The following is a 14,314-nucleotide window of genomic DNA, read 5'->3' as shown; positions in this document are numbered from 1 at the left end:
CGGGAGGGAGGCTCCGGGGCTGTCGGGAGGCCGGGCCTGACTTCTCTCCATCGTGGGCTCCCATTGGCAGGCGGGCTACCGTAAACCCTCGACGTGCGCTCCGGGGCCGCTTACCGAGCTCACCCTAATAGATCCTGAGACAGTGGGGCTCGGGGTGGGGGGGCGGCCAGGGACGGGCGGGAGGCTGTGTGCAAAGCCGGGGAAGGACAAACTGCCGCGTGCACAGCCCGAAGCCTGCGTTCCCGGCACTGCGGGGTTCGGCCCACTGCTCGGATGGAGGGAGGAAAAAGTGATGCGTGAAGGCGGGTGGGGGCACGGGGGAAGGAAACCGGTTGGGCAAGCGGCCGGCTGCTGAGCTGAGCACGACCTAACGAATTTCAAAAGAAGACGTAATAAAAACCAGACAAGAAATAATGTCCGTAGACACGAGCATTCTTGGCTTGAATTTTTTTTTTTTTTTTTAAAGACCAGTGCGTTGTAGGCAGTTGTGGAAATGAACTCAGGCGAGGCCACAGAAACCTTAGAGGAGAGGACACCGTAAGGAGCCAGAAGCAGAAGCAACTAGAATTTCATCAATGGGTTGTCGTTGTTGTTTTTCAATCAATAGGTTTTGCTTTCTCTTCAACTGTTTTTGTCTTCCATCTCTTAATTAGCAACGAAACGCAACAAAGTTGTTTGCATGATGACGCGGGGGTGGGGGGGGGGGAGGCTGACCACTTCCTAGAAGGAAGAAAAGAGACTTTTTTTTTTTTTTTTTAAAGACACCACCTCCGGCTAGATGTGCAGTGTATGACATGATTACAACTCTGTCCAGGGGATTAAAAATAGAGTTCGGCCTAAAAAAGTACCACCTTCTACGAGGCAACATGACACAGTGTTTTAGCTGACATCACTTTCACGACATAATAGATCTTCGTTAGAAATTAGTGAAGGCTGTAACCTGGTTTTTAAAAAGCATGCTTTGGTATATGAATAGAGCTTAGTTTTGTAAAGTTCTAATGTTAATTTTTACAGGCCCAATAGCCTTAGACGGTTCAACATCGTAATTCTCATACTAAGTCTCAAGACAAGTACATGTATCTCTCGATTGTGAACATTTTAGTAACAAATGGCAATGTTTTCATAAAATCACACTGGGGTTCAAAGTGTAAGCATAATCTTTTCTAGATTTTTGCAATCAGAACTTTCTAAGAAATGTAGAAGGGAAAAAAATAAGAATCTGGAACTATATATTCATAAACTGTAGAAGGTTTTTGACTGTATTTAATGGTCTTGCTGTTTTCTTGCTTTTGGGGGAAAGTTGACAAGGCCAATTGCCTTATTTGACAAGGCAGTGATCTTGGCCTCAGCATTATATATAAATATGCAAACTATTTGGAGAGCTAATGGCAAGCCATTTATCTCTAATTGAGTTTAGGTGGTTATGTTTAAAGCTATGAATTTGTGTATTTGAGTGGGGAAAAATAGTCTTTTTTTTTTTTTTTCTCCTCTTGGTTGACACCTGGTGGAAATTCTAGTGGTTTAAGTGCTTGGGATTTTGTACTAGCCTTAGTGGCAGATACTACTTGGGTTTTTTCGCCACCTAGTGGCAAAATGGTGAATTTGCGAAAATGTCAGTTTCTTAGCTTTAAGGTCAAATGATATTAAGCATTCAAATGACATTGGACAAGAAACGGATTTAACCGTGTAGTACACAATGAGGCCTTCATTAATAAATATTGTTTTAAATTCTTAAAGGCTACTTAACAATGGCTGAATTCTTGAGAATTTTTAGTAAACTTTTCCCAGTAGGAATATAACTTACGAAAAAATAAGTCAGCTTTTTAAATAAACTAGAATTGCATTTAACCAGAAAGAACCCTAAGAGATTTACTTGTAGTTTGGAAAATTGTTTTACTATATTTAATGATTCATTCCTGTGACTATCATGCTTTATTCCTTCTCTTTGAAGCTTTTAGGATATTATCGTCTTTATTATTTACTTTGCCATTTCTCTTTATTTTCTTTTTACTCTGTCTTCCTAAACATTGATCACTGACCAGTTGCCAGGAAGTTTTTATCCCCTATCATTTTTACTTAAGATCCTACTCAGCCTAATTATTACCTTTCTTTGTTTTGGATTTGGTCACCTAACTCTTTCTTACATGTCTAAACTTGAGTTTACTTGCTTCATTTTGTTTACTTCCTCCTATTTATTCAAACCATGAAAACGCCAGAAACAACAAACAACTCTGGCACCCCTAAATTCCTGTTTATGTTTAATTTTTTTTTAAAGTTTAAGTAATTTCTACACCCAATGTGCAGTTCAAACTCACAATCCTGAGATCGAGTCGCATGCCCTTCTGACTGAGCCAGCCAGGCGCCCCTATGCTTTCATGTCTAAAAGAAAAAAAAAAACAAAACACTTGGACTAAATTTTGGACTGTTTTCTTTCCTGGCTTTTGTAACCTCCCCTTTTCAAAACTCCTTGTCTAAAAATCTGCCTTTAGATAAGTTGAAATGTTGTATTGTAGCTGTTATTGTGGTCTTCTGGACTTGTCTCACTAGGCCCTTATTGTATTTTGCATTAAGTTTAAGCTATTCATCTTTACCACCAAGGCTCTTTCCTAGCACCCCAGCCTACGTCTCATATGCCATCTCCTCCTACTCATCTGCTAACTCTCTATACTCCTGTCAAGTACATCTTCTGTCCCTTTGTTAGCCTGTCTTGCTGTTGCCAGTGTGAAGTTACATGCTGCTTTCTCTGCCCAGAACAACATCCCACTGCTGTTTTCTCCTTCCCTTCTTCTAACCCCTTTACTAGACTCAGCTGGCACAACTGAATAAAATTCCAACTAGACAGAATAACGAGCACCTCCTTCCTTTTTTAAAGCTTCATCAGAGCTTAAAATAGAAATCTGTCTTTATGGTATTTGTTTCTTGGATTTTAAATTCAATGGCTGTTCCGCCTTACTGTACAAAGGAGTAAACCCAATCTCAAGAACTCTGTCTAAAAAAAAAAAAAAAAAAAAAAAAAAAAGAACTCTGTCTAGGGGCACCTGGGTGGCTCAGTTGGTTAAGCATCTGCCTTTGGCTGAGGTCGTGATCCCAGGGTTCTGGGAGTAAGTCTGCACTGGGTTTCCTGCTCAGCAGCGGGTGGGTTGGGGTGGGAAGGTGGGGAGTGAGGGGGTTGGTCTTCTCCCTCTCTCTCTGCTGCTCTCCCTGCGTGTGCTCTCTGAAATAAATAAATCAAATCTTCAAAAACAACTTCTAAAACTGACAAATGATAATCACTATCAAGACACTTCATATTGATGTGGTATGTAAAAATTACTGCCAAGTCTGGAGTTTTTCACATATCAAAATGCTTGATATTATTTTTAAAAAAGCAAGCTATCTCAACTTCTCTTTTTCTCCCTCCCTCTCTAAAAACAACTATCCCCCCACCAAAAAAAAAAAAAAAATACCCTCAAAAACTTGTTATTTATTGTCACTATTTTTCCACTGTTTAATGGAAGCATTTTCCAAGGGTCTGCTATGTAAAGTTAGTTTTATTTATTGATGTTAATTATTATACTTATGCTATCATGACTTAAAAACGGCGAGAGAGAATTATTGCTTGTCATTCATCTGAATCAGCTCAGTTTTCCTATTTTTCCTGTTGTTGAGGAATTTTACTTGCTACGACTTTGAAGAAGTAGCTATGATGAAGGAAGCGTTTGTTGGGAAAAGCTGTAAGAAGGAGGGGCAATTTAAGTTTAAAATTTTGCTGGGGACTCACTACCTCCAGAATTCTAAGTGTTTCAAATGACCTTTTGTTTCAGGGTCATGATACAGGTTAGATGATAGCTAAACTTTGAAATCATACAGTCTGTGGCTTAGTAAATTCACATGTTGCTAATCAGCAATTGGTTTTCTATTTTCTGTTTTTGTAACACAATTTTTTTTTTTTTTTTGGTTTATGTATAAACTCTACATTTCAGGGGAAACATTAGGCAACTGAAATTTTCTGCCCCAAATTGATATGTAATTGATACAACCCACTGATAATTGATTTCTGTAATCAGGTATGGATTTGAAATTATTTTGCTGTGGGGAGTCTGATAGGACCTTAAATGCTTTACTATTTGGGACTTTGAAACACATGAAAAGTTTTGTGGGCATGAAGTAAACATGCTGTTGTAAAGATGCACAAAACAAAGTGTCTCAAATGAGGAACAGAATTAAATCATGAATAATTTACAAATTGAAATAATATAGTCTATCTTGGTCTTTAAAAAGTGGGAGTAATGCTTTGGTAAAGCTAAAATAGTTTTGTAAGCTCAGAAAGGTCAAAGTATAAGAAGAAACTGAACTGAGGGGCACCTGGGTGGCTCAGCGGTTGAGCATTTGCCTTTGGATCAGGGCCTGGTCCCAGGGTCCTGGGATTGAGTCCCAAATCAGGCTCCCCATAGGGAGCCTGCTTCTCCCTCCTGTGTTTCTACCTCTCTCTCTGTGTCTCTCATGAATAAATAAATAAAATCTTAAAAAGAAAAGAAAAAAAAAAAAAGAAACTGAATTGAGCCTGGACCCATCCCTCAGGTCTTTCTGCAAATGAAGAGGAAGGAGAGAAAAACCTTTTAGGGAGAGTTACTTGATAGATAAGTGGCCAATGGGAGATTACTGAAGGAGAAAGAATGATTATAAAATACAGTCATGTTCCTAAAGAGGATAATGTGGGAAGGAACAAAAGACCATACTCTTAATGTTTTTAGCGCTACCCTTTCTCAACTTCACGAACCTCGGTGATTTTGTGTTCTAATCGCATTGTTTTATTCAGTGTCTTTGCAGGGATGTTCAATCCAAATGAAACATAATGAAATGAAGTGTTGGCTGCTGGCTCAGAGACAGTGGTGACCATTAGAGAACAAAGCTGGGTAAGTGGCCTATGGAAAAATCATTGAAACATTGGTAAGAAAGACCCATCAGAGAGGGTGAAGGTGAAGGGCAAAGATCTGTATTCTCATGGAGGAGGAGGATGGGGAAGGATGACGGGACCGTTATGGTAGACAGTCCGGAGGTTTCTCAGTGGTCAGGCTTACATTCAGAGAGTAGACATGGTACGGGCATGGCTGTTAATGATCAGCAAGTCAAGGAGACTTTTTGGGGGATCAGAAAGCCTGACTGAAAACAGAAAATGGAGAGGGGCAGGCTTGGTGGGATGAAGAAGGTTTTTCTTTTATAGGTATATAAAAGACTTAACATGTATTGACCAACAAGTCCAGAAAACACCAGCTTTTAGGCTAAGTGGGGTGTGTGTGTATGAGAGAGAGAGAGAGAGAGAGAGGTCATCATTATAACAACCAGAATACTAGTATATTTTATGGCAGCCATTGTACTTTCTAGTTATTATCTTATTTGGTCCTCTTAATAGCACTGTGAGGTAAATACACTCATATCCATCTTATAAACAAGGAAATAAACTTGGAATGACAAAGTAACTTGCCCAAACCCATACAGCTAGTAACAGATGATTCTCAGATTTGAATTTATGCTCTTAATCAGTAGGCCATGCTGAAAGCAAGGCAGTAGGCTTGTTTATTGATAAGCCTCCAAGAAAGCCTTTGTAATCGTCCTCCCCTCCCCTAGTTTGGATTATATGTTTCTCTTCCTCGTTCACAGAACCTTTTGAAAACCCTGTTTCTTAACAGGATTTTATTTGGTTTGTTTTTACTCTCTCTTCCATAAGAGAGAGTAAAACCATTCCGAACCTCTCAGGGGTACTCTTCATATCTTATCTAGGGCTCAAGAGTTAATCATTTTTCTGTCTCCAATACTTAGCATAGTGCCTGGCACATAGTACACACTCAATAAATGTTTACTGATCTGTGATAAATTGATAAAGGAACATTATCTGTAAGCAATCTTCTGTTATAAGAATCTTATGGGAAAATTTTCCAGATATCCACTTGAAAGCACCTGAGACTGATGAATGAAAAATGAAATATAAGTTCAAGCCATCATTTTATAAATGTGTGCTGATTGCCTCAATGTCCTCATCATGATGTATTGTCCAATCTCCGTTGAAGTAAAATTTAGTGCATTAGCTAAAATTTTATGGTTTTAGTTTTTATTTATTTTTTAAAAGATTTTATTTATTTATTCATGAGAGACACAGAGAGAGAGAGGCTGAGACACATGCAGAGGGAGAAGCAGGCTCCATCCTGGGAGCCCGATGTGGGACTTGATCTTGGGTCTCCGGGATCATGCCCTGAGCTGAAGGCAGATGCTCAACCGCTGAGCCACCTAGGCATCCCAAGTTTTATGGTTTTAAAGTAATAATCATGTTAAAAATGCATATATCACCTTTCAGCATTTTTTACTTATATTTAGTATATTATTTACAACTAACGAACAAAGAATCTTCCAGCCTGCTTTTGATTGCTTTAGAAAAATACTATTGTGTGCCATAGCAGAGAGCGCAATACCTGGCTGTAAGAATTTGGGAAGTTCAATGAAACTTGTGATATTGCTTTCTGTATTTTTAACATAGTTTCACAGCTGACATTTAATAAAAGTATTCTGAACAGATTTGCAAATAGATCATAGAAAGGTTTATTTCAAAAATCTTGATTTTGTAATATTTTATTTGGTATATACATGGAGATTATATGTAGGTGATATCTATCTTGGAAATTAAAATCACTAAATACATTTCTGAAGACAAACACTTTTTCGTTCGTAAGTTTGGTAAATCTGACAGTCGGGTATGTGAAAACCTGGTCACTAAAAATCTATATTATTTAAAAATGATTTTGCATATTTTTCAAATATATTTTTATTTTTAAAAACAGTGAAATAATTAGATGGAAAATACTACAATATTTGCTGTGGAGACACAAACTTTTCTGGATTCATGAATAAAAATGTGATATAATCTTCTGGATTCTTACAAGGTAGTAGAAAGCCTGAGCAATCTCAAGTGCTGTGGATTACATTTTTAAAAGAGTTTGTATTTAAATTCCAGTTAATATACAGGGTTATATTAATTTCAGATGTACAATTTGGTGATTCATCACTTCCATACAATACCTAGTACTGATCATGACAAGTGCACACCTTAATCCTTATCACCTATTTCACCCATCCACCCACCCACCTCCCCTCTGGTAAACATCAGTGCTTTCTCTATAGTTTAGAGTCTGTTTCTGGTTTGTCTCTCTCTCATATTTTCCTTCCCTTTGCTTTTTTGTTTTGTTTCTTAAATTGCAGTGGATTAAATGTGTTTGTGTAAAATTAACTTCTGAACTAGTAAATTAATTTTCCTTCAATAATTATAAGAAAAGCTCTAAGAATGTGTTTAAAATATTGTTTTGCATAATTTACTAAATAAAGGAGATCAATGATAAAATCATATAATTAACAAAGGTAAAATATGGTAGTTAAGTTTAGAGAAAGAATGTGGTCAGTGAGTAGAAATGTATGATCATGTATGCAATTGTAAATTTTTACCTCTGGCAGCTGGAATTTTTAGTTTAAAATTTATAAAAGACAATTTAAGAGAGCTAGAAAATACCCACATATACTTCTTCACAATTATGGGACTCAGAAGACCTTTTTATGTATTGTATGCAATGTCCAATCTGTCAGTGTAGGTCCCATTAAGTAATTGAAATGTTATTTTTTACAATAGGGATTTTTCCCCCAAATAATGTTTAGTTATTAATAAATAACCATTTAAATGATAGAAACATTGTCTTCCACAAATCTTTGTATTTGGCCCTCATTGTTTTATAATATTTTAAAAGGATATCTTCTTATAAATATACTATATTTACCATACAGTTTATGTGTAGAATTTGCTGTGGGGACTTATATGTGTTTACTCACTAGGACAGAAAGGAAAGAAATATTCTATGCCTGAGCAGTGCTAATAATTTCTGGTATTATCTCATTTCTCAGAAGATAACTTTCTGTTAGAGCATGTTTTTTTTTAAAGCAAATAAATAAAATGAAAAATAAGAATCGTAAAGAGACTTGTTATATTGTGTTAAGAAGAGACAATTTTTATCTCTGCTTGATAAGTAGGATACATAGAAAAAAAATCAGAAGATTGGCTATGAAAAGAAGACAATTTTAAGGAGCACTAGAAGAAATATGCCTTTAACTACTTACATAGTTCTTAAAACATACAATGATGAATATGGTGGGCTAAGCCTTTACCTGCTTTATATCATTTGATAATAATAGTGCAATTATCCTCATTTTATGGATGGAGAAACTGAAGCTTAGAAAGGTCTAGTAGCTTGCTCAAGGTCACACCCCCAAATGGCAAAGTTATCTTTACAGGATTTACTGTTTAAGGGTAAATATAAGCAAATAGTTACAATAAAGACGTGTGTACAATAGATATATGTTACTTAGAAGAACTAACATAGTATTAGGAAGCATCTAGCAAAGGTATTGAATCCTGATACAGGGCTCAGGCAGAGCTTTCCCAGAAGAGTTGAGATTCACTAGAGATGAGAGGGAAGTATCATCTAGATCAATCTAGAGAAGTAAATGGAACATATGATTCATTGTCTTTTTTTTTTTTTTTTTAGATTTTATTTATTTATTCATGAAAGACACAGAGAAAGGCAGAGACATAGACGGAGGGAGAAGCAGACTCCTGGTGGGGAGCCTGATTTGGGACTTGATCCCAGGACCCCAGGATCACGACCTATGCCAAAGGCAGATGCTCAACCACTGAGCCATCCAGGTGCCTCTGTGATTCATTGTCCTATTTGGGACACTAGTGAGCATGAAAGGGAGGCCAAAAATAACCAGGTTTGTCCAACAGAAATAAACAAAAAGCATCCTGGGCAAACCAGAATGTGTGGTAGTCTAAGGAGTTTGGATTTCATTCTAGAAGCATTCAAGAACATCGAAGGATTTTCAAGCAGGATGACATGAACAGATTTATGTTTTGGAATAACTGAGACTGATGCTGGAAAATGGATTGGAGGAAATTTATAGATTATTTTAGGAGGCTGTTTTGGTAGCACAGGGGAGTGTGATGGTGGCCAGAATTGTGTAATATTAGATGAAAGGGAAATGGATTAAGTTTAAGAGAGATTTAGGATGCAGAATCATTATAATGTGGGGTGTAATTGGATATGGGTTTGGAGGGAGCCATATATATTAACAGGATGTATATTGTAGTGGAGGGAAAGGGAAGTCAAGGATGACACTGGATTTCTGGATAAGCAACTTGAGTGAGTGGTGGAGCCATTCACTGAGTTGAGGAACATGGGAGGAGTGAGGGTGCTAATGATTTTACTTTTGTTCAGTTTTATATTTGTTCATTTTTAATTTTTTTGATTTTTAAAATTTTGAAACATTAAAAAATGTATAGAAATTTGCAGACACAGTACAACATGTTTTTTCCAAAACCATTTGAAAGTAACTTCCAGTATTATGCTTCACCACTCCTAAATACTTTACTATGTATTTCCTACCAACAAGGACATTGCCTTTGTAACTATAATGAAACAATGAAAATCAAGTCATTGATGATAATTATATATTACTACCATCTGATCCTCAAATCACAATCAAGTTTGCCACTTGTCTCAATCCTGACCTTTAAAACAGAAGGATATAGTTAAGAGTCATCTGTTGCATATAGTTATAATACATCTTTAGCCTCTTTCAGTTGGGAACAGCAGTAAAGCCATTTCTAGTTTTCAGTGACCTTGACATTTTAAAGATTACAGACCAGTTATTTTACAGAACGTACCTCTGGGCCTTTTCCAACTGGAGACGTTAGACCCTAACATCTTAGGGCATCTATTGTATGAAAAAATTAACTTCTTTCAATATACCTAGAATGATGTTAATTATGTGCTATTCTTGAGAGAGTTGAGAAAATAGTCACTGTGTTCTGTGGTTCATTTGAAAAAGACTGAATTAATAGATTTGGGGAGGAATACCTTAAAAGTGATACTGTTTTCTCCACATTGAATCCTATCAGATGACACGCAGTTTTGATTTATCCCATTACTAATGCTCACTTGAGTAAGGATGTGTCTCTTAGAATTCTTAACTATTTAGTTTTTTTTTTTTTTTCCTTCCTTGGTAATTAATAGGTATTTTGTAGGGAAGTTCTTTGAGGCTTTGCAAATAGCCCATTTCTCATCAAACTTTCAATTTAGTCATTTATTTATTTATAGTACTAGTGATTAATATGGGTTTTAATTCTTTACTGTCATTTATCCTAGTATTCAAATTGTTCCCAGTTTAGCTAGTGGAAGCCCCTTGCAGGTGGTTTATGTGTTCTCTTGACACGTCTCTAGCACTTTGTTTTACTTCTTTCCTTCTGGCATAAGATATGAACAGGGTCATTTTGTACTTCCCCTACCCTAGTCCTGGAATTAGCCATTTTAGCCCTGAATAACATTTAGTGGAAAATAACATTTAGAAGACAAAGCCTGGGTAAAGTCAAGTGTACTTACTCTTGGAGTGTGATGCTTCAGTGTTTTTCAGTGGAGAGAGCTAAGCTTTATATGCCCATATATATGAATGAATGTCCACACATTTGGATTTCATCTGTCTATCCATCTATTAAACCGTGAATGTATACTGATAACATTAGTTTTAATCTAGCATGTCAGGGTTTATTCTAATTTTTTCCCTTTCCATATATGTAACCCCTTTCCTTGCTGCTGAGAAACCTGGCTCCCACGGGCCTGATTATATGACTTATATTCCCAGTCCTTCTGTATGTAATCATTATCTCCTTTCCACCGCCATCCCCTCTCCTCTGTAGGTGCACTATTCCCCTGTGCAGGCTCTGTCATCCATGCCAGACTGCCCCTGTATATGGGCAAATTCTCACCCTACTCAGGCTTGGCCTCTCTACACTGGACTAAACTTTGTGTGGAGACATCTTTATCCAGTATCAGGTGGGCTCCCCACTTCCCCCAACTTGTTCCACAAGCAGGGCAGATATGCAACTATTTCAGTTTAGTTGTTAATGAAAAAGAAAGGGAAGTAGCTAAAAGGTCCCTCATTCAGGAAAGACTTGTTTTTGATAAGATGACAATCTAAGGGCAAATTTAAAGATGTAAAAGAGATAGGATTAGTTTTTGTTTTTTAAAGATTTTATTTATTTATTTATTCATAGAGACGCACACACAGAGAGAGAGGGCAAAGACACAGGCAGAGGGAAAAGCAGGCTCCATGCAGGAAACCCAACATGGGACTCGATCCAGGATCACACCCCGGGCTGCAGGCGGCGCTAAACCGCTGCGCCACTGGGGCTGCCCAGGATTAGTTTTAAATATGAGGAAAGACCAAGTTCCCACTTCAATAGGAGGAGAGGAGAGAATGGCTTCAATACAGATTGGTTTGAAAATTTCCTGGCTGGAAGAAGAGTGACTTTCTATCTTATGGCTTTTAGTTTCTCTGTGCAGATTGCTGAGAAATAGTGATTTAGTTGGAGCTTTGAGGAAACTAGAGAGAGTTTTGAAATCCCTGGAGAGAACGAGAAAGTGAAATGAGCAAAAACAAAACAAACACAAATTTCTGAGTATTATGGAAGATCTGAGAATCAAAAATGAAAATGAGTTAAGACACCCACCTGAATGGTTGCAGTGTTTTCTTTAGCAGGTGCCAGCGATAGGAGTGGAGAAGGCAGTTTTTATGAGGCAAACAGTTAAATAGAAAAACATGACACAGGTAAGTTGAAGATATTGGGTTAATGTGAAGGAAATGAATGTTGAATATTGGAATGTTGAAATGAGTAGTTATTAAGAAAATAAAGGAAGAGAGGAGGGGTATGGAAGAGGGATAGTAGATGGGTCAATGGTCCATTTCAAGGTCCTTGTGTGACTTTGTCCCAAGCAATCAGAAACCAACTTTAACTTAAGAGTATTTGTATAAGGGTAGGGAGGTGAAGGATTTGTTATGAGTATATTGGGTAGCTCACCGAATTAAAAGTCAGGCTGAAAAATTTTGCCTCAGAAATACAGGAAGCATGTGGTTTTGGTGTTGTAGTTATTAGGAAACCTCTTTAGATGACCAGTACTGGAATGAATCAGCTCTATTATCAATCTATTCTTGCTCATGATTCAGATACCAAGAAGAAAACTTAAAGTTTAAATGACTTGGGTCTTGTTCTCACCCTCTTGGACAGGAGAATAGGGTTCTACCAAGAAGGATGAAATAGGATAGAAACAGTTCCTAAAGGAAAACAAAAGTATTAAGAGAGGTAGAATGGATGCTTTTGGTGCCAAAAACAAGAGATGACTTGACGGGATGAGCAATGGGTGTTATTCTGTATGTTGACAAATTGAACACCAATAAAAAGTAAATTTATTTAAAAACAAAAACAAAAAAACGAAAACAAGAGATGTTCAGCTTTGGTAGATTGCATGTGTGGTATTGAATTTATGTAGGCTAAAGTATAATTTCACAGGAAGGGGAAGATGATGAATAGAATGCTAATCATTTTTTTTTACTTTTTTTTTAAATTACAAAACTAATACATGTACCTTGTAAAAATAATTAAAACCACTCTCCTCCCCCATATATCCAATGAATGTGAAAGTAAGACAGCAAAAGGGAGAAATAGGTAGAAGGTGTTAGAATTGTTACAGGTTTTCTTTTCCTTTGGTGCCCGTGGTTCTTGGTCACTGCTTGGGAGAATGAAGAGGTAGACCAGACAGTGGTGGGCAGCAAAGCAAAGTTTATTGAGCGATGGTAAAGTAAGAGTACAAAGCTCCCAAAGAGAGAGGAGACCAGAGAGGGTTGCCACTGGAGTTTCTAAGTCTAGTGGTTTTTATGGAGTTGTTGGTGGGCTGTTTTAATCTGATTAACCCTGCCATGAACCTGTGATCCAAACAGGTTTTTGTTTTCTATCTATCATGTGGGAAAAGGTGGAGGGCTCCTTCCATGGTGGGTGTAAAATCCTTTTAAGGGTGGTTTCCTCTTAGGGCAGGGCAGGAGGGGGACCCTTGTCACTCACTGCCTGCTTTTCTTCCAACTATCCTTCATCAGAATGACTTGAAAATCATGATTTGAACGTTTTCTGTGGTTCAGCTCTGTCATAAACACTATGGATATGGAAGTGAATAATGAAAAAAAAAGTGAATAATGAGAGTTTAGTCTTTTGCTCATAAAATAAAATTCAAAACAGTACATTGAAAACTTGAAGGCCTTAATACAAATCTAAGGTTTGCTTTACTAAAAACATCTTTAAAAAAAATTTATTTGGTGGGTGGAAGGAGAGCAGAGGGAGAGGGAGAGAAAGGGGAAAGAATCTCAAGCACACTTCACACTGAGCTTAGAGCCTGACCCTGGGCTCGATCTCACTACCTCAAGATCACAACCTAAACCAAAACCAAGAGTAGATGCTCAACTGACTAAGCTACCCAGGTACCCAGGTGCCCCTAAAAATGTCTCCTTTTAAAAAGGACATAGATAAATAAGTATGTGGCTTCAATTTATTATATAAAATCAAATATGAATGATTTTTTAATTCTTTTAAAATCTTTTTTCCTAATTCCTGCATTTAAGAATTGACTTGTTTTTTATTATTGTAGTTCTTTTCATTGTCCACTATTTTTGAGATAATGTGTGACCCCCTCCCTCCTCCCAAAACCCCTCCCAGCCTGCTTTAGAAAGTCAGCATTTGATTGATTGATCAATCAATCCCTGGGTGGCTCAGCGGTTTAGCGCCTGCCTTTGGCTCAGGACGTGATCCTGGAGTCCCAGGATTGAGTTCCAGGATTGAGTCCCAGGATTGAGTCCTGGGATTGAGTCCTGCATCGGTCTCCCTGCATGGAGCCTCCTTCTTCCTCTGCCTGTGTTTCTGCCTCTCTCTCTCTCTATCTCTCATGAATAAATAAATAAAATCTTAAAAAAAAAAGTCAGCATTTTAGTGTAAACAGTTTTACTGAGTAGACTCTACTTGGTGGATATTAACACAATAATGTTTTTATTTTTCTCCAATCACAATTCCCAGTAGTGCTTTGTAGAAATCTCCCAAGACAATTTCTTGGGCATATTCCACATCTTTCTCATCACTTTCAGTTATTAAAAAAACAAAGCAAAACCAAACTAATTTCACTCCAGTGTAAAAATCCAGTCTCAAATCTGATTTCAAGTATAATCCTCTCAGTTGCCTCTGCCAGCATCTAACTCCTCTGTTGGGGAAGAGGAATATAAGAGATGGCAGGGACTGCTTATTGGAGATGAGGAAGTACCCTTACCCACAAGAAAGTGCATGATTCTGTTGCTACTGGTGTCGCTGAGGATGTGGTGGTCTTCTCATAACTTTGTGCAATTTTTAGTGCTGTTTGGCTTCACCTTG

The 14,314-nt window shown here is 37.5% G+C and overlaps 1 long non-coding RNA gene across 22 annotated transcripts in view; it reads left to right on the top strand.

Moving 5' to 3' along the window:
- LOC140613213 (uncharacterized) overlaps window positions 1-14,314 on the top strand; it is a 541,366-nt gene that overhangs the window by 3,178 nt on the left and 523,874 nt on the right. For all 22 annotated transcript variants that reach the window (XR_012014428.1, XR_012014406.1, XR_012014395.1 and 19 more), the window contains one exon: window positions 4,799-4,895. This is a non-coding gene — a long non-coding RNA (uncharacterized lncRNA). The remainder of the gene's footprint in view (window positions 1-4,798; window positions 4,896-14,314) is intronic.

Source organism: Canis lupus, chromosome 2 (assembly GCF_048164855.1).
Source record: "Canis lupus baileyi chromosome 2, mCanLup2.hap1, whole genome shotgun sequence".
NCBI classification, from domain to species: Eukaryota; Metazoa; Chordata; class Mammalia; order Carnivora; family Canidae; genus Canis; species Canis lupus.
This window is presented reverse-complemented; position numbering and strand designations above follow the sequence as displayed.